At 42.9% G+C, this 27,721-nt stretch overlaps 1 protein-coding gene and 1 non-coding gene across 2 annotated transcripts in view; both read left to right on the plus strand.

Moving 5' to 3' along the window:
• The window catches only part of LOC124555078 (kinesin-like protein KIF12), a 653,823-nt gene that overhangs the window by 171,627 nt on the left and 454,475 nt on the right, over positions 1-27,721 (plus strand). The window lies entirely within an intron of this gene.
• Positions 21,016-21,089, plus strand: Trnas-cga. Its single transcript has one exon. It is a non-coding gene; the product is annotated as a tRNA-Ser (tRNA).

Below are 27,721 nucleotides of genomic sequence, written 5' to 3' on the forward strand. Positions count from 1 at the left end.
GGTCGCAGCATTTCCTACAGTGTGATTTACGAAAAAATGCTGCGGTGTACTCCAACCAAGGGATAAAGTAAATGATGATTAGAACTGGTAGAGCTTTTGCATTGCAGAGATTTCGATTACTGTACGTCTCACTCACGGTCCCAAAAACCCTAGATTTTTCAAGGAGATTCAGACAGGTGATTTAGCGAGGCGAGATTTTTTAGGCTGCCTGAGTGTTCATCAAATCAGGAATATATGCTTGCAGTCCCGTGAACACAGCTTTCGTCGTACTAGATGATGGTAGTATCTATCCTGATTTTGGTTTCCCAAGAAATTCATAATCGATTAAAATGGATGCCACGGTGATACCTTTGAAAAGGACATGGTCGTCTTCCTTTCTCATCATGCTCTACTCGAGTGCGCAATCCGTCTCTAACGACCTAGTCGTCGGTGGAACATTAAACTCTAATTTCCCCCCATTTCTTTCCACGCTTTACCAACTTATTGTGTACAACGGCGCAGAATGTAGTTATAATTCATCAAAATCTTCGTCAGTGAATTCTGTCTCGGGTAACATGCGGGAAGTTCTTGTAGAACATTAATTGAAACTTTATCTTCTTGCTGCTGAACTCATCATTTTCTACAATTAGTGGATTCAGCATCAGCAGAACATCTACCCAAAAACATTATATGTATGATTCGTTTGTTCCGTAATAATCGTGGTAGCCTCTTACAGGTGAGACTAGAAACGAGATGACTTATCTTTTCGCAACCTTGGCTACTTGAAAGCGAACCATATTTCACAGACTGCGATAACAATCCACCAGCATTGCTTTTAATCTTACATTAGAACAAGAATGGTACTACGTAAGTAAAGGACCAAGTAATTATCAATTATTATAAACGATCATTTGAATTCACAAATTATCACTGGAGATTCAGCTTTCAATTTTTTGACAGCTGCATATCATAAGCTAGCATAAAAGTGAACAATCACACAATACCGAAACTACCAAAAAATTCGACACTGAAAACAAGCAAAAATTGTCCTCCGCTACATTATTCTATTTAAGTGCTTTTAATGTAACTTAAGTGTCCCTATACGGAAGAAACACTTTTTCGACCAGTACGGTCATCTATTGATGTGCGCTCATCTAAGTCTGTGAAAGATTGCATTGAAGCGTTAGCTCAAGTTCTTCCTGTTGCATTTAGTTGCAAAATCCTATCTCTGGTGTTACGTTCTATTGCCCGCCATGATTGACTGCAGCAGACTCTTCATAACGATGGCTACATTTTGCATTCACTTCTGTTTGCCTCTATGGAGCAAACGGCCATACTGTTCTGGAATTAATGATGTGTATAATGAACAGATACAAATAAAATACCAGTTGAAATAAGAATGTCGTCGATTGAAAATTTAAATGCAGGAAATCATACAAAGTTCAAAACGAAGCAAGAGATGCTGAAGTGTAAATTTACTAATCTACAGCGAGCGTTGGTTTTTATTAGGTCTTAGAAATTTATGATGTTTCTTTCATTTAAGTAGATTTCAAATACTTCTTGTATCCGCTGCAAGATTAGACCACTTTCTTTTTCAGACTCAAACAATTTGGATGGCGAAATTGCTTGCACATAAAGAGAAATTTTGTAATTTAATGACGAAAACGTGTAAGTAATAACTAACGAACTTAAGATAAAATTTCTGTTTATACTCGTACTTTCTGCGTTGTTTCATCAAAAATTGCCTTTTGAATTTTCCTTAATGTCTTAACTTTGAAGATAAATGAAAACCTTTGAGAACTGATCAAGGAGATTTTCAAACGTGAGATTTTATTCTTTCATTATGTGTTAAGGAAAGAAGAAATACTGTATTTTTCGAGTGGCCACGACCAGTGCGTTACACGACAATCTTATAAGTGATGAAATAGTATCTGCGGATATACAAATACCACACTTCACTTTCCACAATGTATTTATTGTCTGTCAAAGTTTTATATTTCTTCGATATCGTTTTTGTCTATGAAAAATCACCAGATCTACTCTATGTTCCTTACATGTGTAACTACTAGAGCACAGATCTAATTCCTAGCGTTCAGGGCGAAAAATGATTCTCGGAAGTGTAAAATTGTGATTTATGGAACAAATGTAAAATACTGTTGGCCCAGGACTATGAACTAAAAAATGTACTGAAAATCTTACAGCTGAAGCACGTATTTAATTATTTTTTATATACTGATGCATTAATTTTACCTGACTGTAAAGGCATCTCGTACATCTAGCCAGGCATTCTACGCATTTTAAATTAAATTTTTTACAATAAGCGTTTTATACATTTCATCTAATACAGAATCGAATATTTAGAAATGAATATCACAGAAGTGCTGTGACCGACTCCTTGGAGACTGAGGTGGCTAGTAATACTACCGTTAATCAGAACACTCTGGATAAGTAATGTTTTATTAATTACAACAAAACTTATCTTTGCTCGCCAAGCTCAGCTGAAGCTATGAAGCTGCACACGTAGACTTGCAGTTCAGAACACACTGAATGAGCCACGATTACTGAGTGGTGAACTGACACACGTTCAGAATGGCCGTACTGTGACTTCACTACAGGCACTAGAAAACACAAATTCCCAGACACTGGTTGACACTGTTCTGATAGCGTAGGCTCGTAGACACAGTTCACAGGAGACGGAAGTCCCTTCACTCTAGACAGCACAACGACGACACCACAAGTCGTGCAGAAAAAGCACAGTTTACACTCTTTCATTACAAGTACAATAATGAATACAACTTACAAGCAGGCTGATTTAAACTACGAGCGCTAGCAGCAGTCGAGACAAGAGGAGTGGTATTCAACGAAAGCAAAGTAAGCTCTCTTTTTGTTCGATGTGTCGTACTTCATATCTGTACAATGGATATTTTTCAAACAGAAGTCTTCAGTAGTCGATATGTTAAGCCAAAGAGGTTCTGAGTAGGGCCGGCAACCAATGTGATCTTTGGTTGTCGTTGCCAAGTATAGCTTTCAATGAGAAGTAAGCGATAGAGTTGGCAGTTGCCCGCTCTGCTGACCGCTCTGGAAGTAGCTAGCAGAACAAAGAGGTGCAAATGCAGAGATGTTGCTTTTTGGAAATATGATTTTGTAAATTCAGATTTCAGAAGCGTGAAGCTATTCGGGTAATGTTGTCGCTGCATTGTTCGCCCGCACGTAATTTATCATGTGCTCGACAAAGGCACATATTTAGCGCGATTTTTCTTTACTGATTCGAGTCAGTTAGTTTGATTGTCGAGACTTGATTAAGCGAAGTTCTCTCTCCACATAACTTGGAGTCGGAATTGCAAATTCACCATTCCTTTACCGTTTCAATAACGTATTATATGGACGAGTAATATCTCTTTATAAGACGTGAAATTTGTGAAGGTGGCTAATTGGGAATCAGAGTTTCACAGTGCAGTTTTTGAATAGTACTCTCGTTTTAGTCATTGAGTAAGTTTAGTTTCTTCCATCGTCTCCTCACGAAAATTTTGTCTCACATTTGTCTGACGCCGCACTGCACTGAGCGGAATACCGTCACTCGAAGTAAGGCATGATGTGCTTAACGTAGCTGGTTTCACTTGCATTGCGCTACGCAAGGATTCCTTCAGTCGGATTGCTGATGCTGCGAGCAGTACTGGTACCGAGTTTCCGTTGCCACAAGGGCAAATTTGTCAGGGACAGTTTAACGTCACAGTCAGGACACAATAAGATTATTCACAGTTAAGCACTGCATATCAAAATTATCGTCAGTGTCAAAGTAAGGTTCAGTTCAGATCTCATTTCTTATGCAGACATTCTCACTCGTACAGCGCAGTATTGCATTCACGAGTGCATCATTTAATGTTCGGAATTTCAGTTAGTCAATTTGCGTACATAAATGTACAGCGCATTTTCACAGAAGCTCTTCTAAAGTTCGGGTTTTAATTTTATGTAGAATTTTTACTCTGTTAGTTTTGTGTGTTAGATACTGTGATGTAGTCCTGCTCACTGCCCTGCACATACAAGATTTTACAATACAGCTTTTTCAGGATACTGTTTTACGCTTTCCAATAATTTCTGTAAAAGTTAATTGCAATACAGTTACACAGTTTCAGATGGATTTGGTGACTCTTTGTCATGGTAGCGTTTTTATAAACACGACACTGGCTTTGTTCAGGCCCACATTACAACACAGAGAAACACGAATGCTTAAGAATAGGAAACCAGTTTAAATACGCAACAAGAACAAACTACAATAAAAAGAAAACAATTACACAGTGGTGGGTGGAATGTACTAGTACAAGAGGTGGACAGAATAGAGAAGAAAAATGGTTCAAATGGCTCTGAGCACTATGGGACTTAACATCGGTGGTCATCAGTCCCCTAGAACTTAGAACTACTTAAACCTAACTAACCTAAGGACATCACACACATCCATGCCCGAGGCAGGATTCGAACCTGCGACCGTAGCGGTCACGCGGTTCCAGACTGAAGCGCCCAGAACCGCACGGCCACACCGGCCGACAATAGAGAAGAAGTTTCCGAAGATTTTGATTTTATGAATGAGCACAACTAGCATATTAAATAAGCGAGACCTCGTGTTACGATTATGGTGAGATGACAGGCCCTTTCTTTCTGCTGCGAGGTAAATGTAAATGTCGTGTGAATAGGGCTTCCCGCGAGTAGACCGATCGCCGTGTGCAAGTCTTTCGATTTGACGCCACTTCGGCGACTTGCGCGTCGATGGGAATGAGATGATGATGATTAGGACAACACAACACCCAGTCCCTGAGCGGAGAAAATCTCCAACACAGTCGGGAATCAAACCCGGGCCCTTAGGATTGACAGTTCGTATGCTGACCACTTTACTTTTTTTATGATCTCATTTTGTTTTGTGTTGTTCGTTGAATTTGTTCGGGGTGGAAGTCCGATGATGACACCCGTTTAGGTTCTCCGTTGATCTGTTCACTCAGTTTTTGAAACAGAGGGTAGCTAACCCTCTGACCGAACACGCTGAGCTACCGTGCCGGCATGGAACTACTTAAATCTAACTAACCTAAGGACCTCCCACACATCCATGCCTGAGGCAGGATTCGAACCTGCGACCGTAGTAGCAGGGCGGTTCCGGACTGAAGCGCCTAGAACCTCTCGGCCACATCGGCCACGGTCCCTTGCGAACTCAGACATCAGAACCTACAGGGTACTTCCCGTCGATCTAGAATCATGAAATTTGCCAAGAAGCAAGGCTTCACACTACAAACTAGGGAGAAAACATAAAACTGTTAATTTGTGATTATATCACACGGAATGAAAATCTGTCATTTGCTATCAGACCATCTGCCTGTCCGTCCGTCTGTTAATCACCCTTTTTGTCGGGAACCGGTAGACGTACGACACTGAAACTTATGCCACGTGCTGAGATCTGCAGTTTTTTGTAGCTGTAAAAATGTTATGATTTCAAGTCAATGCAGTCAAAAGATACGCCCATTTATTTCATATAATTTGATACTTGCAAACTCATTCATAAAAACGTGTAGGGTACCTCCCCCTGACATAGAATCATCAAAGTTGGCGAGAAGAAAGGAGTTGCAAAGGAAAAAAATCTGAAAATTAATAATTTTTTATTATATAACACGAAAAACCATTTCTTTTGTCGCTTGTTACATAACTTCAAACTGGAAACAAACATTCACGAAAGTCTAGGAAACTCTGAGACAGATCTTGCCAGTACCAATGTCGATAACAGGCAATAATCGTGGAGATCCACTAATCTCGAAATGGATGAGCTGTTTGCCTACATAATTAAGTTTGTACGGAACCCTCAGTGCGGGAGTCCTACTCGCAACTGGCCAGTTTTTTTTTTTTTCCTTTATTTCCGCTATCACATAGATAAACCTAACAATGAGTCAACTAAAATTACAGACCACACTTAACATAGGATACAATGAGTCGACGTCTTCTTTCAGTGAGTGAACAGAAGCTTTTAGGTTGTGTCTGGAAAGATTTTGAACGTAAAATTTTTAACTGACATTTTTAAAAATAAACCAGTCAATTAAAATAATTAAAACAGTTCTATATCAATTGCTTCAAGCAAATTTACGTTCAAAATATTAGGCGAACCCCCAAAAGATAAATATTAACGAAGATGAAATAGATTACCCAATGCTTTGCACAAAAGAATTTACAATAAAACTTAGAACATGAATACAATATTTATTTATTTATTTAGTGTATGGAATCTTCAGAGTTCAGTTGCACACACACTATTAATTAATATAATATAATAAACGAATTACAAATATGTTATTAAATGATTGATTGCAAACAAAAATATGCGAAAGATTAGGGAGACAGCCACTGCAGCTATTACGAGTCTACATGTAAGCAGAATGAAATTTTCACTCTACAACGGAGTGCGCGCTGATATGAAACTTCCTGGCAGATTAAAACTGTGTGCCGGACCGAGACTCGAATTCTGGACCTTTCCCTTTCGCAGGCATGTGCTCTACCAACTGAGCTACCCAAGGACGACTCACGCCCCGTCCTCACAGCTTTACTTCTGCCAGTACCTCGTCTCCTACCTTCCAAACTTTACAGCCGGCCGGTGTGGCCGTGCGGTTAAAGGCGCTTCAGTCTGGAACCGCGTGACCGCTACGGTCGCAGGTTCGAATCCTGCCTCGGGCATGGATGTGTGTGATGTCCTTAGGTTAGTCAGGTTTAATTAGTTCTAAGTTCTAGGCGACTGATGACCTCAGAAGTTAAGTCGCATAGTGCTCAGAGCCATTTGAACCATTTGAAACTTTACAGAAGCTCTCCTCCGAACCTGCAGAACTAGCACTCCTGAAAGAAAGGATATTGCGGAGACATGGCTTAGCCACAGCCTGGGGGATGTTTCTAGAATGAAATTTTCACTCTACAGCGGAGTGTGCGCTGATATGAAACTTCCTGGCAGATTAAAACTGTGTGCCGGACCGTGACTCGAACTCGGGACATTTGCCTTTCTCGGGCAAGTGCTCTAACAACTATACTAGTTCTGCAAGGTTCGCAGGAGAGCTTCTGTAAAGTTTGGAAGGTAGGAGACGAGGTACTGGCAGAAGTAAAGCTGTGAGGACGGGGCGTGAATCGTGCTTGGTTAGCTCAGTTGGTAGAGCACTCGCTCGCGAAAGGCAAAGGTCCCGAGTTCGAGTCTCGGTCCGGCACACAGTTTTCATCTGCCAGGAAGTTTCTACATGTAAGTAGGTCACCCACTGAACAGCACCTGGAGTAGCATTCATGATATGCCTCCATTATCCTTCAAACCTCTTCGCAGGACATTCGAAGATCAGGTGAGGGATTGTTTGTTCTTCTGCACCACAGTCGCATTGTGGGTCATGAGTGAGTTTCCATTTGTGTAGAATGGCCTTACACGATTAAATCTGCACCAAGTTCTTCTGGGCATTTGCAATCCTTCCACCGATATCGAAGGGTCAAACTCAGTGAAGAGAGGATGGTGATTATTCAACGACCAGTATTGCCTCCATTCCCTTGCTATGTGGTACCTTTCTGGGAATTTGAGGACTTCGTCTTCCCATATAGGTTTCCTGGATTTTAGGTGGGTGGTTGGTGGATGGTCCAATATTCTTCAGATAGGTGTATCTTCAGAGGGGTCATTAATTTTCTTCCATTCTCGGATATCTGCTTGTTGCCTTCAGAGGGAGGGAGGAGCTATATTGCAAGGGGCATGAAGCCAGGGAAGTGGTGTTGATTGCAGAGGTCCTGAGACAATCCTCATGGTACGAAGTGTAGACGACCTCCAAGACGGTGTACCCCGGGGAACGGTCCGTGACGACAGAACGGCAAACACTCTACACGCTAGGCGACCGAACTAGAATGAATTTCTCTCACGGTCAAGAAAATCTACAGAGGAAAATGAAAAAAACAATATGTATTAAACATTAAAGAGAAAATTTCTTGTGAGAAGTCAGTTAACCAAAGGCCTCTTGGGCACAACCACATTTCATTTACAGTGCACGTCAGATAACAGAAGATACTCAGCTTCAGCACAGACCGCCAGGACGAGCGACTGCAAACGAACAGCACGGCGCGCTGGGAAATGCTCGAGAGCCGAGCACACGGCCGCAAGTAAGTCAGGCCCACGCCACAAGAAGCCTGCGACACGGAACACTCGCCCAACAACTTAGTAAGTGCCGTCAACAAACAGGAAAGATACGTTTCTGATGGATTATACTACAAGTAAAGTTATGGTTTAACGATGATTGCACTTATAGAGCGTTCTAATAAAATGATACGCCGTAGGAAATGAGCTGCGCTAACTACAGAAAGGGAGAAATGTAATAAACAAATCGCTAGGGTCTTACCATTAGCCGAAGCTCACAACATGCTTAAAAGGGCTGGATAATAGTAATACCAGAGAGCCCAACAGCTTCTAAAACATCGTGAAAACAAACATTAAAACTTAGAACAACTAGATGTCTTGCATAAGAATTAATAAAGACACATTAGATAAAACCATATTAGACGTAGGCCCTTGATACAGGTATGCATGACAACTGGGTACATTACATAAGCATAACAGCATTAACCGTGTCAAATTTTTTTCTGCGAGTGAACGCTGGCCAGCGGATTAAGACAAGTTACTTCAAAATCGCACAGAGCAGGCAGGGAAATACACTATTCACAAAATCACAGAGCCAAGTAACAAGGCGTGCATGATGACTCAATGAAACATAAACGCGAACATCTATTCAAACAGCTCGCGGAGCGGAAAATCTGTGCACAGAGCTGAACAACAAGTGGCGCACAACATAAGCGAACCAGACCTCTGACTTCTTCCCAGCCCTGGCGAAGAAGAGCGAACAACGACACGGAGAAGATCTCGTGCTCATTGACAGCCCGTGTGCGTCGTTCCAAGCACTGCTGCTGCCCCCGGCTCAACGGCCGCTTTAAGACGGCGGGGCAGCGATAACCGTACAAGGTAGTAACCCGCGCCCCCTGGTGAGACGCCAGCTAGAAGTTATCGACCGTGAAATGAGCCACCACGACTCACTTTTTTTCTTGTTTTGGTTTAAGGAAGCTTTCCCCAGAGTTTGCAAAAGTATTTTTGGGTGAGTATGTACAGTATATGACTTCCTCGTCTGTTCAATCCCAGCACTTTTGGGGCAATTTAACCACGCTTAGAAGCTCGCTCTAAATCCATCAGATAACGTTTCGATGTATACTGTGTGATTTTTGATTAAAATTCTTCTGGGTATTATGCCGCGTCATTGCTAAAAACTAACAACAATAATAAACTAAAACCGACGTTTCGGCCGAACTGCAACGGCCTTCCGCAGGGCACGACTGGTTTTGCATGGGGATAGGTGCTGCTATTTACTACAGACTATCGATGTCTGACGTCACTGTTGCAAAACTTTTAATTGGCCCTCTAATATGATTGGCTAGTTATGACGTAAGAGAAAATGGAAAGAAAGAGGCTATTCGTGGATGTCCATGTCGACAACGATTGGTAGCTGTCCGCCAATCAGCGTTCGACTTCAGGTCGGCAAGTTTTCCTCCTGGTGTGCGCGGAAGCGGACTGATAGTTGCTCCACAGCTGTTTGTGCAGATACGTCCGTGTCCCGTGTAGCTTCTGCCCCGCGACCGCTCGCGGCTCGTTGGACTGGGATGGCCGGCAGTCAGGACGCCGGGAGTTTGTAGCCATCTTCTCTGTTGATGTTGTCAGGCTGCTTAATAATTTCGATCGCCTCCCGTATTTTGCGTTCTTGCATCCACGATTCTTTCGCCAGTAGTCGGGCTTCCTGGAACCTGATAGGTTGTCCACAGTCCCGGTGGTGTTCCGCTATCGCCGATTTGTTGTGTTGTTGTAATCGTACATAGCGTTCGTGTTCTGCTACTTGTAAGCTGACAGGTCTCCCTGTTTCTCCTATGTAGGCAGCTCCACACTCACACCGTAGTTCGTAAACACCTGCAGTGTTAAGACTGTTGACTACATCCTTGGTGGAACCTATCATTTCGTGGATCTTGTGACTGCGTCGGCGGAGGACGTTGCCTAGCCGTTCACTGACGCCTTTTACATATGGTAAGTTTACCAGTGGAAGCTTCTCTTCTTTGCCTTCTTCTCGTGTTCTGCTCTCTTTGGTTTTAGCTACCTTTCTTATGATGTTGTCATCATAGCCGTTGGCACGAAAGGTGTGTTGCAGCTACTTTAATTCTTCTTTGATGTTGTTTTTATCGCTTATCCTGTAGGCTCGGGCAGTTAACGTATGCAGAACAGGATACTTTTGAGCTGGGTGGTGGTGGCTCTCCGCGTGCAGGTACCGATTAGTGTGCGTTGGTTTCCGGTACACTATGTGTCCCAGTTTTCCTTCGGCAGCTCTGTATACTTCTATATCCAGACATGGCAAGGTACCATTGTTTTCAGTCTCATGTGTGAACTTTATATTTTTGTGCAGGCTGTTTAAGTGCTGGAGGAAGTTTCCCAATTCCGCTTCACCGTGAGGCCAGATAACGAATGTGTCGTCCAGAGATCGTAGCCAAGAAGTGGGACGTAATGGAGCAGAAGCTAGGGCCGTTTGCTCAAAGGCTTCCATGAAGATGTCCGCAGCTACAGGGAAGAGCGGGGAACCCATTGCCACTCCATCTAACTGTTCGTAATATTTTCCCCGCCAGGTGAAGTACGTAGATGACAGGTATAAGCGCACCAGATCGCAGATATCTGGTGGGATCCGATCTTGTTTATCATTGTTGTTAGTTTTTAGCAAGGACGCGGTATAATACCCAGAAGAATTTTAATCACTATGACACCGGCCGCGGAAGCCTACTTTCTTATATGTGTGATTTTGGTCGATTCTGCATCTTCGTGCATCAAGTATGACCGTAGTGTTGTGATAAACTGCAGCAAATAGTGTAAATATTGTAAATAAATACAGTTAATTCTCTCATTACCAGTACAAAAACTGGAACAACAACAAGGCTAAGGAATTTCGAAAGCACTGGCCGTTCCTAACACACACAGGTGGATAGGAGTGGTGACGCACCACGTTAGATACAGTGCGGTCGCCGAAGCTCGCTCGTAGAGACAAATCTATTGTACAGCACAGTCTATGAAAACATACACTGATGGGCCAGAACGCTATGACCATCGACCTACAATCGATCTAAACCCGTACAGGTGATAGTAGCGTCAATTAGCGAGGAATGACCACTAGTTTGGCAACGCTTGATGTGTGTAGTATCAGTGAGCGTGCTGTCCGTGTGTAGAATGAGTTTGACCGAGGACAGACTGCGATGGCCCAGAGGATCCGCAAGAGCAATTCGGAAACTGTACGACTTTTCCGGTGTTCGAGGAGTGCTGTGGTGAGTGTCTTCAACATGTGGCGAAACCAGCGTGAAACTACCTCCAGACCTTGTGTGGTTGGGCGGCCACCCCTCATTACAGATGTCTGACGTCATAGGTTGGGCAGACTGGTAAACTAGGACAGGCGTTGAACACCGTGGCGGAATTAACATCAGACTTCAGTGCTGAGCAGAGTACAAGTGTGTCTAAACACACGGTGCACCGAACAGTCCTACTGATGGGTTTCCGCGGCAGACGACTCATGCATGTGCCAATGTTAACACCACGACATCGGCAACTACGACTGAAATGGGTGGGTGACCATCGGCACTGGACGTTGGCGCAGTGGCAGAGCATTCCATGGTCTGATGAATCTCGATGGCTTCTTCATCATGCCGATGGGAGTACGCGAATCCGATGTCTTCCAGGGGAACAGAGACAAGCTGGCGGCGGCTCCGTTATACTCTGGGAACGTTCATGTGGGGATCCGTGGGTCCGGTGGAGCTCGTGCAAGGCACCGTGACGGCCAAGGAGTGTGATGCACTGATTGCAAGCTACGTATACTCCTTGATGGCGATCATTTTTGCCGACGGCAGTAGCGTTTTTCAAAATGATAATGCACCGCATCACAAGGCCAGGAGTTTGATAGAGTGGTTCGTGGAACAGAGTGGCGAGTTCCAGTTGATGTGCTGGCACCTCAGCTCGCCAGATCTGAACCCGGTCGAACACATCTGGGATGTGACTGATGTGGTCGCAGAGCTCATCGCCTTCCTCCATGGAAATTACAGGAATTAGGTGACGTGTGTGGAGATGTGGTGCCAACTCCCTCCAGCGACCTGGCACGGCTTCATTGCTTCCGTGCTTCGACGCGTCGCCGCTGTTATCCGTCCAAAAGGTGGAGGTACCGGCCCAGATGTCAGAATTATTCAGCCTTTCTTACCTACTTTGGACAGAAGGGTGTGTGATTGATACCTACGTCTACCATCGTTACGCGAGCTTGGCACTATTTTTCAGGAAGAATGGCATAAGATACTTTTGAAAACCACACTGGACCTGTATTTATCCTTTCCGAGATGACTGGAAGTTGTTTTGAATGCGTGCGGCTTTCTTACACCGTAACGTGTTGCTTTTTCGTGCTGACACGACCGGAGCTACAAGCCCTCTTATCTGTGCTGTGGTAACTTTACGACCTGCCACTGCTGCCCTTACAATACGAATATCGTGGTGGGCGTCTGTTCTGCGTGGACGCCCAGAACCTCGTCTACGGGAATGTTCACGTAACCACTGATACTAGCAACATTTCACATCTGACGCAGCACATCCAATTTGTGTGGCAGTTCTCCGAGAATTGATTCCGTCACTCGGAAGGCCACAGTTTGTCCTATCTTAAACTCGCTCATTTGGCTGTATGAAGCACGAGTGCTTGCTTCACACGTTTGCACCAAAATGAGCCTTCTGGCTGTGAGAATTCTCGATTAATGGTTACACACATATGGCGCTCTGGTAGCTATACAACTATGCTATCTGTTTGTCGTCAGAGGGCATACGTCGCCAGCGGGTGAAAATCGATCTCGTCTTTCTAGGTGTACTGATTTTTTTTTTCCAGCAGTGTATATGCATCGGATTTAGCAGTTCTTAGACCAATTGTTTCCACGACATATTCGTAATCGTGTTCTGACATTCTGGTAAACTGCTGGAACTAGTATGTATCCAGTATCAGTCCATTAGCTACACTTTCGGTAGCATTCCGATTACTTAAAAAAGAATGCACCCATAAAGTCAGATTTCTCTTGTTCTTTCTAACTTGATTCCTTGTTTGATGTAAAAGCTTAGAGTTGCAATCATTTCCAGTAGCTCGCGTCCGTCTATTTTGTGACAATTGTGTGGACCCTTACAAACACTTCTGGTCCATTAATGTATTGCTGCAAATACTTCCTGGAAATAGTGGCCGGTAAACGTACCTTAATACAGTGCTGCTTTTTAATATTGAACACCAAGAAAGCAAGTAAATGTCGATATGTTACTTGTTGTGTCCAAGAAGCATAGTAGTAAAACCACGTGATTATAATATCTAGGTGGTATACGGAAATGCCTCCTCTGGTAACAGTAGCGGCTCCAACCTGGACGGGTATCAAGTCGAACTGGGCTTGGAAGATAGATACAGGCTTGTCATTCCATGCTGCCTTAACTCGATGGTTGGAGTCCACCCAACAAGTACACGTAACAGTAAAACTCGCGTGTTTCCACCTCCCCCCCCCCCGTACGTACGTACTGTAAGGCATACACACTACACACAATATTGCGTTAGAGTTTAGACTAGCAGATCAGTTAGTTCGTTGAACTGCATGATCCGCTACAAGACAATGGATTCGAAGGAAAGGTCAGTCACTGTAATATAAGATTAGGGCAGCACGTGTCTGACTCGAACAACGAGATGCCTTACCCTTCCATCCATCTTGCGTGTCACACAGTTTTGGGTAAGGGCAGGTGCAGGCGGGGTGACGTTGATATGACGTGCGGCGTGACTCGGCAGACAGCGCCTGTGTGCGCTGCCGGCCACGGGTCACTCACCGGCTGACGCTTCGGCACACTTCCGCCACTCAACGGCGCTCTCCTGCATGTTTAAAGCCCGCTTCTGTCTGTTCACCCTCCACGCTATGCCTGCCTCTGGCCAAAGCGCTTCCGCGAAGCCACCTGCTCCAAGCATTATTTCTCTTCTACTTCTATGAGATGAGTCCCTAATGTTTCTCCATATGTTTTTGAAAATATCATTTAAATTCCATGGAATGTAGACTTATTAAAAATGAAAGTGCACTAGCTTAATTATCTTTGTTTTGAATTTTTAGCAACAGGAGAATCTTTCCCAGCTCCAGTATTTTCCTTCTGAATTTCTACAGAATACATCAGCAGAATTGTGGAAGAAGCACTGTTCGCATTTGTCTACAAACTTTCTCGTACTTATTTCCAGTTCCTCAAACAGAAAAACTTTTGGAATAAGCAAAGGAATTTACGACCAAGTGGCAGTTTTGCAACTGTGATTGTGATGAAACAAAGCGCCCTTCTTCTTATGATGATTTAAATCTGATGACACTGATGCTGAGAGACCAACTCATAGAGTATTACCTTTTGTGAAACTCTTACTGTATTTTTCTTTGCGTAGACATCATGCGACAACACTAGGTAGAACACCTCAGCCGCACGGCTTCCGTCGCAGCACTGGTCACTGGTGCAATGCTGCGACAGCGTCTGCACCAGCCGCGCGTCGCAGCCCAAACTCAAACTGCGCATGTGCAAGCAGGCAGCCCCTTTCGTCGTGGGAGTTCCTGTCACTTCACGGTAAATGATGGCAGCCAAAACAGTAGCAGGATAGAGATTTATTAAAATTCACGATAGTTCATAGGCGAAGTACTGGTGCTAAACCGTATTCGCTTTGACCCTATGTCCATAATCATGTTGTACAAATGGAGATGATGTCTTAACTATTGACGACGTCTTTGGCACAATTGTTTTTATTAATCTCCATTTCAGGATGTAATTTCAGATTTTTTACTTCTGATGAAGGTATACTTATATATACCGAAACCTAAGTCAAGAATTTTAATAAATCTTTACCCTGCAACTGTTTTGGCTCTCATCATTTACCGTGAAGAATTTCAACAGTTGCTGTTTCAGCCATGTTTAAAATCTTGAGTTCCTGTCACTGTTGCGAGCCGCTGTCTCACCTTGGACAACGCACCTTAACTGTGGATCTAGCAACTACTGGTAAATCCACCCTCTGTGAATGCCCTGACCTTGTGGACCGAGAGGCTTCCTCTGGAACAGGGTGTGCCACTTCATTTGTCTCAGCTTCTGAAATCGATCGAAGCCTGTTCGTCGAACGAACTGGAGTGACCCTCGGATTTGTGCCTTGGAAAGCCTTTTGCCATCTGCCTCTCCTTGGAGCGATCTCCTACTGGACTGCGGGTAAGAGGTCAACTTCATTGCGGTCAGTACCCAGGGTGGCCACGGTAGTAGGCTGGTCAGGGTACATGGAACGTGCTGTATGTGCCCTGGATCATCACTTGCGGTCCCCCACAGTGACGTCCATCGGCTAACGCATCAAGCTGTGTGACCAAAGTCAACATCGCCTGGAGCTATCTATGAACAGTCACCAACTCAGCTCACATCTGAACACTACAGTCACAGTCCTTATCCATATCAAAGAAAGCAAAACTGTACAGTACACTGCTATTAAAACTGTAAACTGTGTCTAGTTAGCACTCAAAAATACCAGAAATGAAGATAACTGAAAAATTTCACTCCTATTCTAAGCTCGTAAATGTAATATGCAAACAAATACGGGGGTCGATAAAAGTGTTGATACATTATTGCAATACTTAACGAAAAATGGCATTCATAATTCCACATTAAGGTTGTCTTTTGCACAAAAAGTGGCGTATAATGCCGTTACTAAAATTTTTGATAACGTAGTCAGTGATATTAAATGTCTGACAGACAGCAGAATTAAATCTGAAAACAAACTGAAAGTGTTTCTACTTGACAATTCCTTCTATTGCGCAACGGAATTTCTGTTATTGCAATGAATAAAAGGTGGTAGGTAGGAATTAATAACTCACGCCTGTATATTGAATAAATGTAAATGAAAATTAAAAAGTTGAAAAAATCTTATAAGTGTGCAGCATGTAGCCACATTTACAAATTAATTTGCAATATTAATGTAAAATGCTTCGTTCCACATCGTTGAAATATGTCTTGCAGATGATGTACAGAACATGAACGTAACTAACTAACTGAAAATTCCTGAGGAACAAACCTACTTCACAAGTTCGTGAAATGTTTTGCAGCTGCGAATATGAACAGCCATCGACTGTGTGAAGGAATGACCACAATGAAAATTTGTGCCGGCGTGCACGACTCAAGTCTAGACCCAAACTTCCATATGTCGTCCCTCCTGAGTCTCAAACTGTACTTGTACACACGTTGTGTACTTATATTTTATGCGTTTGTTGGGGTTGGTGATTGTATTATAATACTTATAAAATAAGCCACGATGCTCTCCGCCAACATGCTGCCGTCATCATGTGCTTCACACTTCCTTGTACATAACTTTTTAATTATAGATTCCTTTGGTTTTTGATGAGGTCTCTTTGCGAAACATGATGACCTCAGCATGGCTATACAAATAGTTGCACCAAAATGACTATTCCGGCACACTGACAACCTCATACGTAAAAGAAAAAGCAATAATAAACCAACTGTTATAAAGAAAATAGAAAAGCGACCCATTGTTTATGTACCATTCATAAGCAAACTCTCGAACAAAATCACAAATATTTTCAGACTACACAACAACATCATCGCTTTCACAACTCATTAAAAATTGTGACACGCACTCAACACAGCATAACGATACAGGGAAATAAACACAGACACGCAAACATTTACAAAATAGTACCCTCTATGAAGACCAAACTGGGAGAGACTTTCAAAACAGATCTGATGAACACATCCTTGCTTGCCACACAAATAATTAAGGTAAGTCACCAATAGCTACTCACATTGAGGACATTCTCCACCCATTCCAAGATATCACTGATGATCTTTGTCAATGTTACATAAAATGACGTGAAACCGAGTCTTATGAAGAACTAGAAATTTTCACCCATGGCACAATACATTGCTAAACGACAGACTCAAAAGTAATAAAGTAAATTTCTTCAAAAATTTCTCCAATATGGAGTGCTTGTTTCATTAATATTAAAGAGGTTCAGTTAACTTAATAACAAGAAGTAATGCTGAACAGACCAATACATACTTAATAATCATGTGATGTGCCATGATATAAACAAGTTTAGTGTATGGACTATATTAGCAACTGAAATGTATTTTATGTTGGAAGTTCCGAATCTTTGGGATGCAAATAGCTGTGGGTAAATACGTGAAGTGATAGTGTTGTGCTTGTTCTTGTGCTCTATGCGCCAGATATGCAGTCAGCAAAAACGAAGTAAAGACGTGATTGAGAGTATTTAAACATACAATACACTTAAGGGGCACAATAAAATAAATTAGTATTTCTGGACATGGGCAAATTTCGGGTCACAGCCTCACTGGGACATGCAGCAAATAGGTTTCATCACACTACAGAGGACTCTATAGCCAAAAATCGATGTACGGGCACTGTAAATCACCTGATGATGGCAGTGTTACGCCAATAAATATTGGTAAATAAAAGTGACTGAAGTAAAAAAAAGTTTTATGAAGAAGCCACAAGTTGTCAGTATTCACATTGTGTGTTAACCATTTATTCATGTCGAAAGTTGGTGAATGGAAATATTGTGAAAGTAAATTAAACGTCCTAACAATGGCTAAATAAATGTACTGTGCACTATACAATCTTCATGTATCAAAAGTGTTGTGGAAGTACATCGGAGTTTCGTAGCGTAGATTTCATGATACAGTAATTCACCTGAAATTACATGGTTGTGGCGAAAACGAGAGCAAAGGTTGTTTCAGGTCAGACTGCTACGAAAACGCATGCAGCTATACTTAGTCGCACTGTATCACGCACGGTTACGACCTGTGTCCATTGCAGTTCGCGTGCTAAAACAATGGTCAGTACCACGCGAATACATGATGATGATAAATATGCCCAACAAAGGTCGTTCACCCTCTCTTCATGATTCTTCGCAGGTTTAATGACAAATGAGTCTTCTGCTGAGGTTTTTGATCTCTAAGTCGCATCTGCGCTTCTACTGCAACGTGTAAAGTGGTTACCTGAACCACATGAATTGCGCTTAGATGCTCGCTGACTGCATCATATTAGCGTCGCGGCACATCATGCAGTGGATTCGGATGACTCTTCGTGCCCCATCAGCAAAATGCAGAGAGTTCCTGTTTCCGCCCACAGCACTAAGGCACTTAACCTGATTCATATAGAAAGGGCACACATGGCTTTGGGGCCCAACATAGGGTACGACGATGATGACGCCCTTGCTATAGGAAAATAAACCTGATACTCCCGGTGACCAAATGTCTACCACACATGGACCTAAAAAAATTGCATGACAACAAGGAAACAAAGACAAAAGTTCATATCTTGCAATGGACATGACCTATCTTGCAATGTTCTTTTAAGAACGATATACGTGTATTTTCGTCATCATCTTAAACTTCTGCGGTTCTCTCGCCTGCGGCGATACCATTGAATATTTTGCAGCTAGTTTCATTTAAATTTCGTGTTTCGATATCCACAGAAATTAAATAAGATTTCCAACAGTTTTTAGAATGGATATAAAGTATTTCGTTTGTTTTTTATGTACGTGGAGAAGCTCATGCAATCTTATATTGTGTTCCCTATGAAGTATAAAACATTCGCTCGATACTTGTTTGACTGTAGTTCCCTGTTGCGCGACGACGCGGTAACGTATTTAGAAACATGTTATCGAAGTATCGTTTAGGGAATATATTATCGCCGTTTGGAAAGGAAACTGACTGTCAAAATGAAATTTTTACAGGATACGCAGAAAACCAAAGGATATTGATTAAAAACTTCATCAAACAACAATAAAATTATACGAGGTGCATTCAAGTTCTAAGGCCTCCGATTTTTTTTCTCCGGACTGGAAAGAGATAGAAACATGCGCATTGTTTTAAAATGAGTCTGCGTTCATTTTCAATACGTCCCAGAGATGGCAGCCCGTATGGCAGATGGAATTTTACCGCCAGCGGCGAGAATGAGAACTGTTTTAAGTACTTAAAATGGCGACGTTTTCCTTACTTCAACAGAGTGCAATCATTCGTTTTCTGAATTTGCGTGGTGTGAAACCAATTGAAATTCATCGACAGTTGAAGGAGACATGTGGTGATGGAGCTATGGATGTGTCGAAAGTGCGTTCGTGGGTGCGACAGTTTAATGAAGGCAGAACATCGTGTAACATCATCGTGTGGAATTTTACCACCAGCGGCGAGAATGAGAACTGTTTTAAATACTTAAAATGGCGACGTTTTCCTTACTTGAACAGCATGCAATCATTCGTTTTCTGAATCTGCGTGGTGTGAAACCAATTGAAATTCATCGACAGTTGAAGGAGACATGTGGTGATGGAGTTATGGATTTGTCGAAAGTGCGTTCGTGGGTACGACAGTTTAATGAAGGCAGAACATCGTGTGACAACAAACCGAAACAACCTCGGGCTCCCACAAGCCGGTCTGACGACATGATCGAGAAAGTGGAGAGAATTGTTTTGGGGGACGCCGAATGACTGTTGAACAGATCGCCTCCAGAGTTGGCATTTCTGTGGGTTCTGTGCACACAATCCAGCATGACGACCTGAAAATGCGAAAAGTGTCATCCAGGTGGGTGCCACGAATGCTGACGGACGACCACATGGCTGCCCATGTGGCATGTTGCCAAGCAATGTTGACGCGCAACGACAGCATGAATGGGACTTTCTTTTCGTCGGTTGTGACAATGGATGAGACGTGGATGCCATTTTTCAATCCAGAAACAAAGCGCCAGTCAGCTCAATGGAAGCACACAGATTCACCACCACCAAAAAAATTTCGGGTAACCGCCAGTGCTGAAAAAATGATGGTGTCCATGTTCTGGGACAGCGAGGGCGTAATCCTTACCCATTGCGTTCGAAAGGGCTTTACGGTAACAGGTGCATCCTAAGAAAATGTTTTGAAGAACAAATTCCTTCCTGCACTGCAACAAAAACGTCCGGGAAGCGCTGCGCGTGTGCTGTTTCACCAAGACAACGCACCCGCACATCGAGCTAACGTTACGCAACAGTTTCTTCGTGATAACAACTTTGAAGTGATTCCTCATGCTCCCTACTCACCTGACCTGGCTCCTAGTGACTTTTGGCTTTTTCCAACAATGAAAGACACTCTCCGTGGCCGCACATTCACCAGCCGTGCTGCTATTGCCTCAGCGATTTTCCAGTGGTCAAAACAGACTCCTAAAGAAGCTTTCGCCGCTGCCATGGAATCATGGCGTCAGCGTTGTGAAAAATGTGTACGTCTGCAGGGCGATTATGTCGAGAAGTAACGCCAGTTTCATCGATTTCGGGTGAGTAGTTAATAAAAAAAAGATCGGAGGCCTTAGAACTTGAATGCACTTCGTATATGCAATTGAAAGTCGGCCTGATTGCGACATTAAGTACTCTCTACAAAATAAATAACTTATTTCTGCTAAATAGCATCCCGTCCACTCCTTGCAACCATATTGACATATATGTAATTCTTCTTCTGACACTATTAACCAAAATAATAATTACAGCCATGAAAGGTGTGTGGCTAAATCATTATTTTTTTTGCCATTCTTACGGAGTTTCATTGTTCTATTAAAAAAATATTATTTGCCTCTTGTAAATGAACTAAAAAAATACACTGCGCGAAAGAAAGAACTTATAAACAAATGTGATAAAAAGCAACAAATTACATTTATACGGAAAGAGAATCATAGAAAGCCTTGTAATATTCAGGACTGACATTGCTGTCAATCAAATTATTCCAGAATGAGATTTTCACTCTGCAGCGGAGTGTGCGCTGATATGAAACTTCCTGGCAGATTAAAACTGTGTGCACCGACCGAGACTCGAACTCAGGACCTTTGCCTTTTGGAAGGTGGGAGACGAGATACTGGCAGAGGTAAAGCTGTGAGACCGGGCGTGAGTCGTGCTTCGGTAGCTCAGATGGTAGAGCACTTGCCCGCGAAAGGCAAAGGTCCCGAGTTCGAGTCTCGGTCGGTGCACACAGTTTTAGTCTGCCGGGAAGTTTCAATCAAATTATTGTTTTCTGGAGAGGGTCATTTTCGTAGCATAAACAGGTTTTAAATCCAAATTACTTCCAGTCCCAGGTATTTTCGCTTCGATAACAGTATTGTTTTGCCTTTCCGTTATTCCCAAGTTACTTGTCAGAAACATTTTGCATACATGAATCTTCTGCTCATCTTTCATCAAGCAGAAAGCGCTATTCGGCTTTCTAAGTTCTCTGGAAGTAATGTGAAGATATTTGAGAGCGAGCATTTCAACGCATGAATGCAGAAAATCTTGTTGCCTTTGTAACGACCCAACGACCCAGTACTTCGTGAACAGCTGACGTCTGTAGTCTTCTAATAGTTTCTTTGTACAAGAGAGGATACATTCATCGGTACACACAGCACCCATTTTTCGAACCTTGACAGTTTTCCCCGTTGTTGATATGTAACTTTGTCGAATTTTGCAGTTGCGTCATTGTTCTTCCGGAACTGCGCTATGACGGCTTATCTGTAACACCTAACTTTAGTATTAAGCTGTGCACGCACTACTCGACAAAGCGAAACGTAGACACGGTCGTAAAGATAACTAAACTTGACTGAGTACAGCCATGATTATTGACCGAATTTAAAATGCTGACATAATAAAAGAAAATCCGGGACTGAATTAATGCCTGGCGTATAAGAGACGTCAGCACAGTAACTACGGCGAGAGGTTGAACTAACGACTGTAAAGAACAGATGCATGCATTCTACTAGTCAGTTGTGAATAGCCAGTGTTAAGTAGTGGACTTACGACCGTGGTATGTCGACATTGTACTGAAACGAATCGAAATACAGCAACATCTCTAAATCGAGCCAAATATTGACTCCCAACCAAAAATAACGACCCATGGAAGCCTTCCGTGACTTGACTGCAAAAAGCGGATGGTTCTTTTCTGGTAAGAATCGTCGCAATTGACCATAAAATGACACAATGCCGGAGTTCACTTGAACGCTCAATGCTCTGGTGACATAACCGACATTCCAGCCAAAGTGACGCGCGAGTTGAACAACTTCCCAAAGATGGACTTTTCTGACAGTTGGATGAACATTCTGAGCTTTGTGCTGAAGTGGGGAGACAGTGTGTAGAGCACCTGAAGCATTAAGACCACCATCTTAACGTTTATTAATTCAATAATTTTCGTTAGTCCATTTATGTTAATTAATCATCTCGAAACTATCTCTTGAGGCAGCGTTTACTCAGGGCCCCCATTTTACCCTGACTATATTCATCCAGTATTTGAGAATTTTGAGAGGGAGACCAGTTAGTGGTTTCCAAAATAATTAACAAACCTTTACGAGGCTTTTGCCCGCTGACCAGCCCAAGAAAAAAAATTATCGCTTACTACATTTTCGCTGTTAATGCAGTAAAACTTCAGTATTTCAGCACCAGGTAGGACGTTTAAATCTATTATTTCTTTTCTGCTAATTGTGTAACGTGTTACACAACGTATAAAAGAGCAGTGCATTGTCGGAGCTTCGTTTGTGACTCGGGTGATTCATGTGAAAAGGTTTTAGACGTCATCATGGCCGCACGATGGGAGTTAATAGACTTTGAACGCGGAAAAGTAGCTGGAGCACAGTTCATTTCGGAAATCGTTAAGGAATTCAATACTTCGAGACGCAGTGTCAGGAGTGTGCCGAGAATATCAGATTTCAGGCATTATCTCTACCTTCGGGCAACGCAGTGGCCGACGGTCTTCACTTAACGAATGAGAGCAGCAGCGTTTGCTTAGAGTTGTCAGTGCTAACAGACAAGCAACACTGCACGAAATAACCGCAGAAATCGATATGGGACGTACGACGAACGTATCCGTTAGCACAGTGCGGGGAAATTTGGCGTGTGTGGGGTATGGCAGTAGACGACCGATGCGAGTGCCTTTGCTAACAGCACGACATCGTCTTCAGCGCCTCTCCTCGTGACAATATCGGTTGGGCCTGAGGCGACTAGAGAAGCATGATCTGGTCAGACGAGACCCGATTTCAGTTGGTAAGAGTAGGCGATAGGGTTCGAGTGTGGCGTAAACCCCACCAAGCATGGAGCCAAGTCGTCAACAAGGCACTGTGCAAGCTGGTGTTGGCTTAGTAGTGGTGTGGGCTGTGTTTACATGGAATGAACTGATCACTGGCTTAGAGACCATCTGCAGCCATTCACGGGCTTCATGTTCTCAGACAACGATGTATTTTTTGTAGATGACAATGCGCCATGTTCACGATTGGTTTGAAGAGCTCTGTGGACAATTCTAGCGAATGATTTGGCCACCCAGATCGCCCGAAATGACGCCATCGAAAATTTTTGGGACATAACTGACAGGTCAGTTCGTACACAAAGTCCTGCACCGGCAACACCTTCGCAGTTATGGGTGGCTATAGATGCAGCAAGGTTCAGTATTTTTGTAGAAGACTTCCAGCGGCTTGGTGAATCCATGCCACGTCGAGCTGCCGTGCCGAGGACGCGGAGGACCAACACTGTGTTAGGAGGTATCCAATGAGATTTATCACCTCAGTGTATACGAAGTGCGACAATAAAGTAATGAGACTGATGTTAAAAAAATGTTGCTTACCGTTTTAGTCAAGTTTAGTGTTGTCTCCCTCAAAGTAGTTCCCTTCTGATTGCACACACTTTTTCCAGCGCTTCTGCCATTGATGGAACATTTCTGGAGCTCATCTTCTGTAATATCCTCGAGGACCATCGTCACAGCTTTTTGGACATCTTGTGTTGTTTGAAAATAGTGTCCCTTGACTGCCGTTTTGACTCTTGGAAATAGAAAATAGTGGCACAGAGCAATATCTGGTGAATAAGGTGGCTGTGGTAGAACTGAAATTTGTTTTGAGTTTAAAAATTGCTGCACTGACAGAGCAGTAGGGAATGGCACATTATCGTGATGCAGAATCCAATTATCAGCAATGTTGGCACAGACACGAAGAATTCTTTTACGAAGTCTTTCTAAAATTTCTTTGTAGTAATATTGGTTAAGTGTTTGTCTTGGAGGCAGCGACTCTTTATGAACAATTCCCTTGGAATGAAAGAAGCACACAAGCATGCACTTCACTTTTGACTTTGACATACGAGCTTTTTTTGGTCTGGGTGATCCCTTTGAGTACCATAGCGAACTTTGGCGTTTTGTCTCTGGATCGTACTGAAAAAAACCAACTTTCATCACCAGTGATAACACGGCTCAACAAATCTAGATTGATTTTCCTTTGCTCTAACAGATCGGCTGCCACATTTTTCCGTGTTTCTCGCTGTTGTCGTGTGAGATTTTTGGGGACCATTTTTACACAAATCTTTCTCATACCAAGATCTTCAGTTATTATTAGACGAACCGTTTCTCGATTGATGTTCAGTTCTTCTGCAATCATTTTCACGGATAAACTTCGATCAGATCGTATGAGTTCACACACCCTGGCCAAGTCGACATCCGTCTGTGCGGTTGATGGTCGTCCACAGCGGTCTTCATCTTCAACAATCGTGCTGCATCCACTAAACATTTTATGCCAACGAAAAACTTGAGCTCTTGTCATAACCTCCTCTCCAAAAGCCTTCTGGAGCTTACTGTAAGTTGTCGTCACGTTTTCACCCAATTTAACGCAAGAAGAAATGACATACCGTTGCGCAATATTATGTGGTTCCATTTCCGTGACGAGAGACACAAACATGTGTTAACTTATTACAGCAACACTCACGACAGAGCAGTTGCATCGATGTGCCCCTTGGACTAGAAGCAGCTTATAGACGAAGGTCAAAGACATCGCGCCTACGCAAGCCTGCAGGGTTGCCACATCTTGCAAAGAGAATCAGCCTCATTACTTTACTGTCGCACCTCGTATGCTGAATGTACCTGCAAAATAATATCAATGCAGGGCACATAATTCAGGAGATATGAGGTCATATGATTGAGATTCGTGAAAAACTAGATTTTTCCCTGAAACGCAGGGCAAATTACGTAGACTACACTATCCAATCAAAAAAACCTGGACAGCTAAGACTGTACATCAATATGGAAAGCGTCACCCCTTCGCCTTTATGATGGCGTGAACTGTACTGGGAACTGTTTCAATGGAGGAATATAAGCACATTGTTTCTCAAGATCGAAAACAAAAGAAGGCAGTGAATTGGACGCTGGGGTCAGAGCGAAGTCGCCGTTCTAACTCATCCCAAAGGTGTTCCACTAGATTCAGGTCGGGATTCTTGGCAGGCTAATCTATTTCAGTACTGTTATTGTCCACAAGACATTCTCTCATATATGCTGCTTGACGACAGGTTGCCATATCTTGTTGATACCAACAGTCATCTGAGCGTAATACACAATGCTGTACAATGGGTTCACATACTTACGCTTTCAGCGTTTTTTAGGCGCAATAAGTGGACCACACTGTAATTACGAAGTCACTCCCCATACCACAACAACCACCACCTCGGTACTTCACTGTTGGTACAATATATAATGGCGGGTAACGTACTCCACGCCTTCCGAAACCCAAACGGCCGGCCGGTGTGGCCGAGCGGTTCTAGGCGCTTCAGTCTGGAACCGCGCGACCGCTACGGTCGCAGGTTCAACTCCTGCCTCGGGCATGGATGTGTGTGACGTCCTTAGGTTAGTTATGTGTAAGTAGTTCTATGTTCTCGGGGACTGATGACCTTAGATGTTAAGGCCCATAGTGCTCAGAGCCATTTGAACCATTTGAAACCCAAACGCTTCCGTCGGTTTATCACAGGGTATGGCGTGACTGATCCAAACTATTCAATGCAGTTATCCACTGTCCATTTACGTCGCTTTTTACAGCACCTCAAGCGTCGCTTAGTACTGACTACAGAAATGTGTGGCTGATGAAGAGCTGACCGGCCATTGTGCCCCATTCTTTTTAACAGCCCTTGCACAGTCATTTCTAACTGGACTCCTGGTATCACTTTCGAGCTCATAAATGATTCCTTCAGCTGATTTCCTACGACAACTCTGCAGTTGCCAACGATCGGTATTGCTTTGGGTGTGGCTGTTCCTTCGGGTTTCCACTTCACAATCACGTCACTGATCGTCTACTTTGGCAGCTTTAGAAGGGCTGAAATGTTCCTGATGGATTTTTTAGGCAGGTGACGCCCAATGACTGGTCCACGTCCGAAGTCACTGAGCTCTCGTGATTGATCCGCTCTGCTGTTGATGCTGCCCATTGACAACACAGTACTCATCACCTCCTTTTCATACTGGCGGGTCCGCCTCTCATGATATCTACTGGTCAGTTCTGCATCACTGAAGGGTGTCCAGATACTTTTGATCAGAGGGTTTATATTCATTCAGTTTCACAATGAGAATGTTTAGCTATTCGCAACAAATTTTTCATATAGTTTTAATCCTTTTTAAACTTTGTTCGCTTTATCATTTAACATTAACACATATGTAAAGTAATAAGATGTTTCTAGCTGCTTACTGGTTACAGACGATACGATAATGATTTATCACGTGCATTGCAACTTATCATTTCAAAATGGTTCAAATGGCTCTGAGCACTATGGGACTTAACATCTGTGGTCATCAGTCCCCTAGAACTTAGAACTACTTAAACCTAACTAACCTAAGGACATCACACACATCCATGCCCGAGGCAGGATTCTAACCTGCGACTGTAGCAGTCGTGCGGTTCCGGTCTGCGCGCCTAGAACCGCTAGACCACCGCGGCCGGCCTTATCATTTCATTTCCTGTTCACATATTACAACACAGGTAAAAAGTTACTAGCAATTAATCAGTTTGAAAACAAGAAAGCATTCAGATGAATCAAAGAAGAACACTGATTAGGAATAAAATGTATAATAAACAAAATAAATCCGAGTACGCTGACTGTACTTGCGACGGTGACATATAGCTACAGCGGCAAGACCGGGCGTACCAACAGACGTCACTAGACCGCGGGAAGTGACCAAATTGGAAAATTAAATGAATCATGATTGCAAACTTTTATTTATTGATTAGTTCCTGAATTTACTTAGATCTGCATCATAGAAGAAACTACAATCCATTTTTAAGGTTCCGTGCCTCAATCTGTAAAAACGGAACCCTTACAGGATAGCTTTGCTGTTCGTCTGTGCCACTGTTTGGGAAATTTCTTTCAGGAACGGATTGACGTATCGAGGTCAGATCTGTGTCACGTATTAAAGTCTACGGTCCCTTGGCAGTGTAAAAATTTTAAACTTCTAAGTCAATTTTATCAACAGATTCGGTATCATGTATTTCGATACTCGAAAACTCATTCATCAAATCCTGTAGTGCACTTCCTGTTCACCTAGAATTCTGAAATTTGGCAAGAAGCAATGTTTCGTAGCACAAGAAAGGAAAAAAATCGGAAAACTGTTAATTTGTAATTACATAACATGAAAAAATATTTTTGTCAGTTTTTTATCCGCCTGTCTGTTTGTCTGTCCGTCTGTTAAGGCCCTTTTTTCACTCGTGAACAGGTTGGCGTATCAAACTCATGTTTTTGTCACTAAGGTCCACGATCGCTCGGCGCTGTAAAAAATTCAAGCTTCTAAGTCAGTGCAGTCAAAATATTCAGATATTTTGATACTCGCAAACTCACTGATCAAACCCTATAG

The sequence above is a fragment of the Schistocerca americana genome, chromosome 1 (assembly GCF_021461395.2).
Source record: "Schistocerca americana isolate TAMUIC-IGC-003095 chromosome 1, iqSchAmer2.1, whole genome shotgun sequence".
NCBI classification, from domain to species: domain Eukaryota; kingdom Metazoa; phylum Arthropoda; class Insecta; order Orthoptera; family Acrididae; genus Schistocerca; species Schistocerca americana.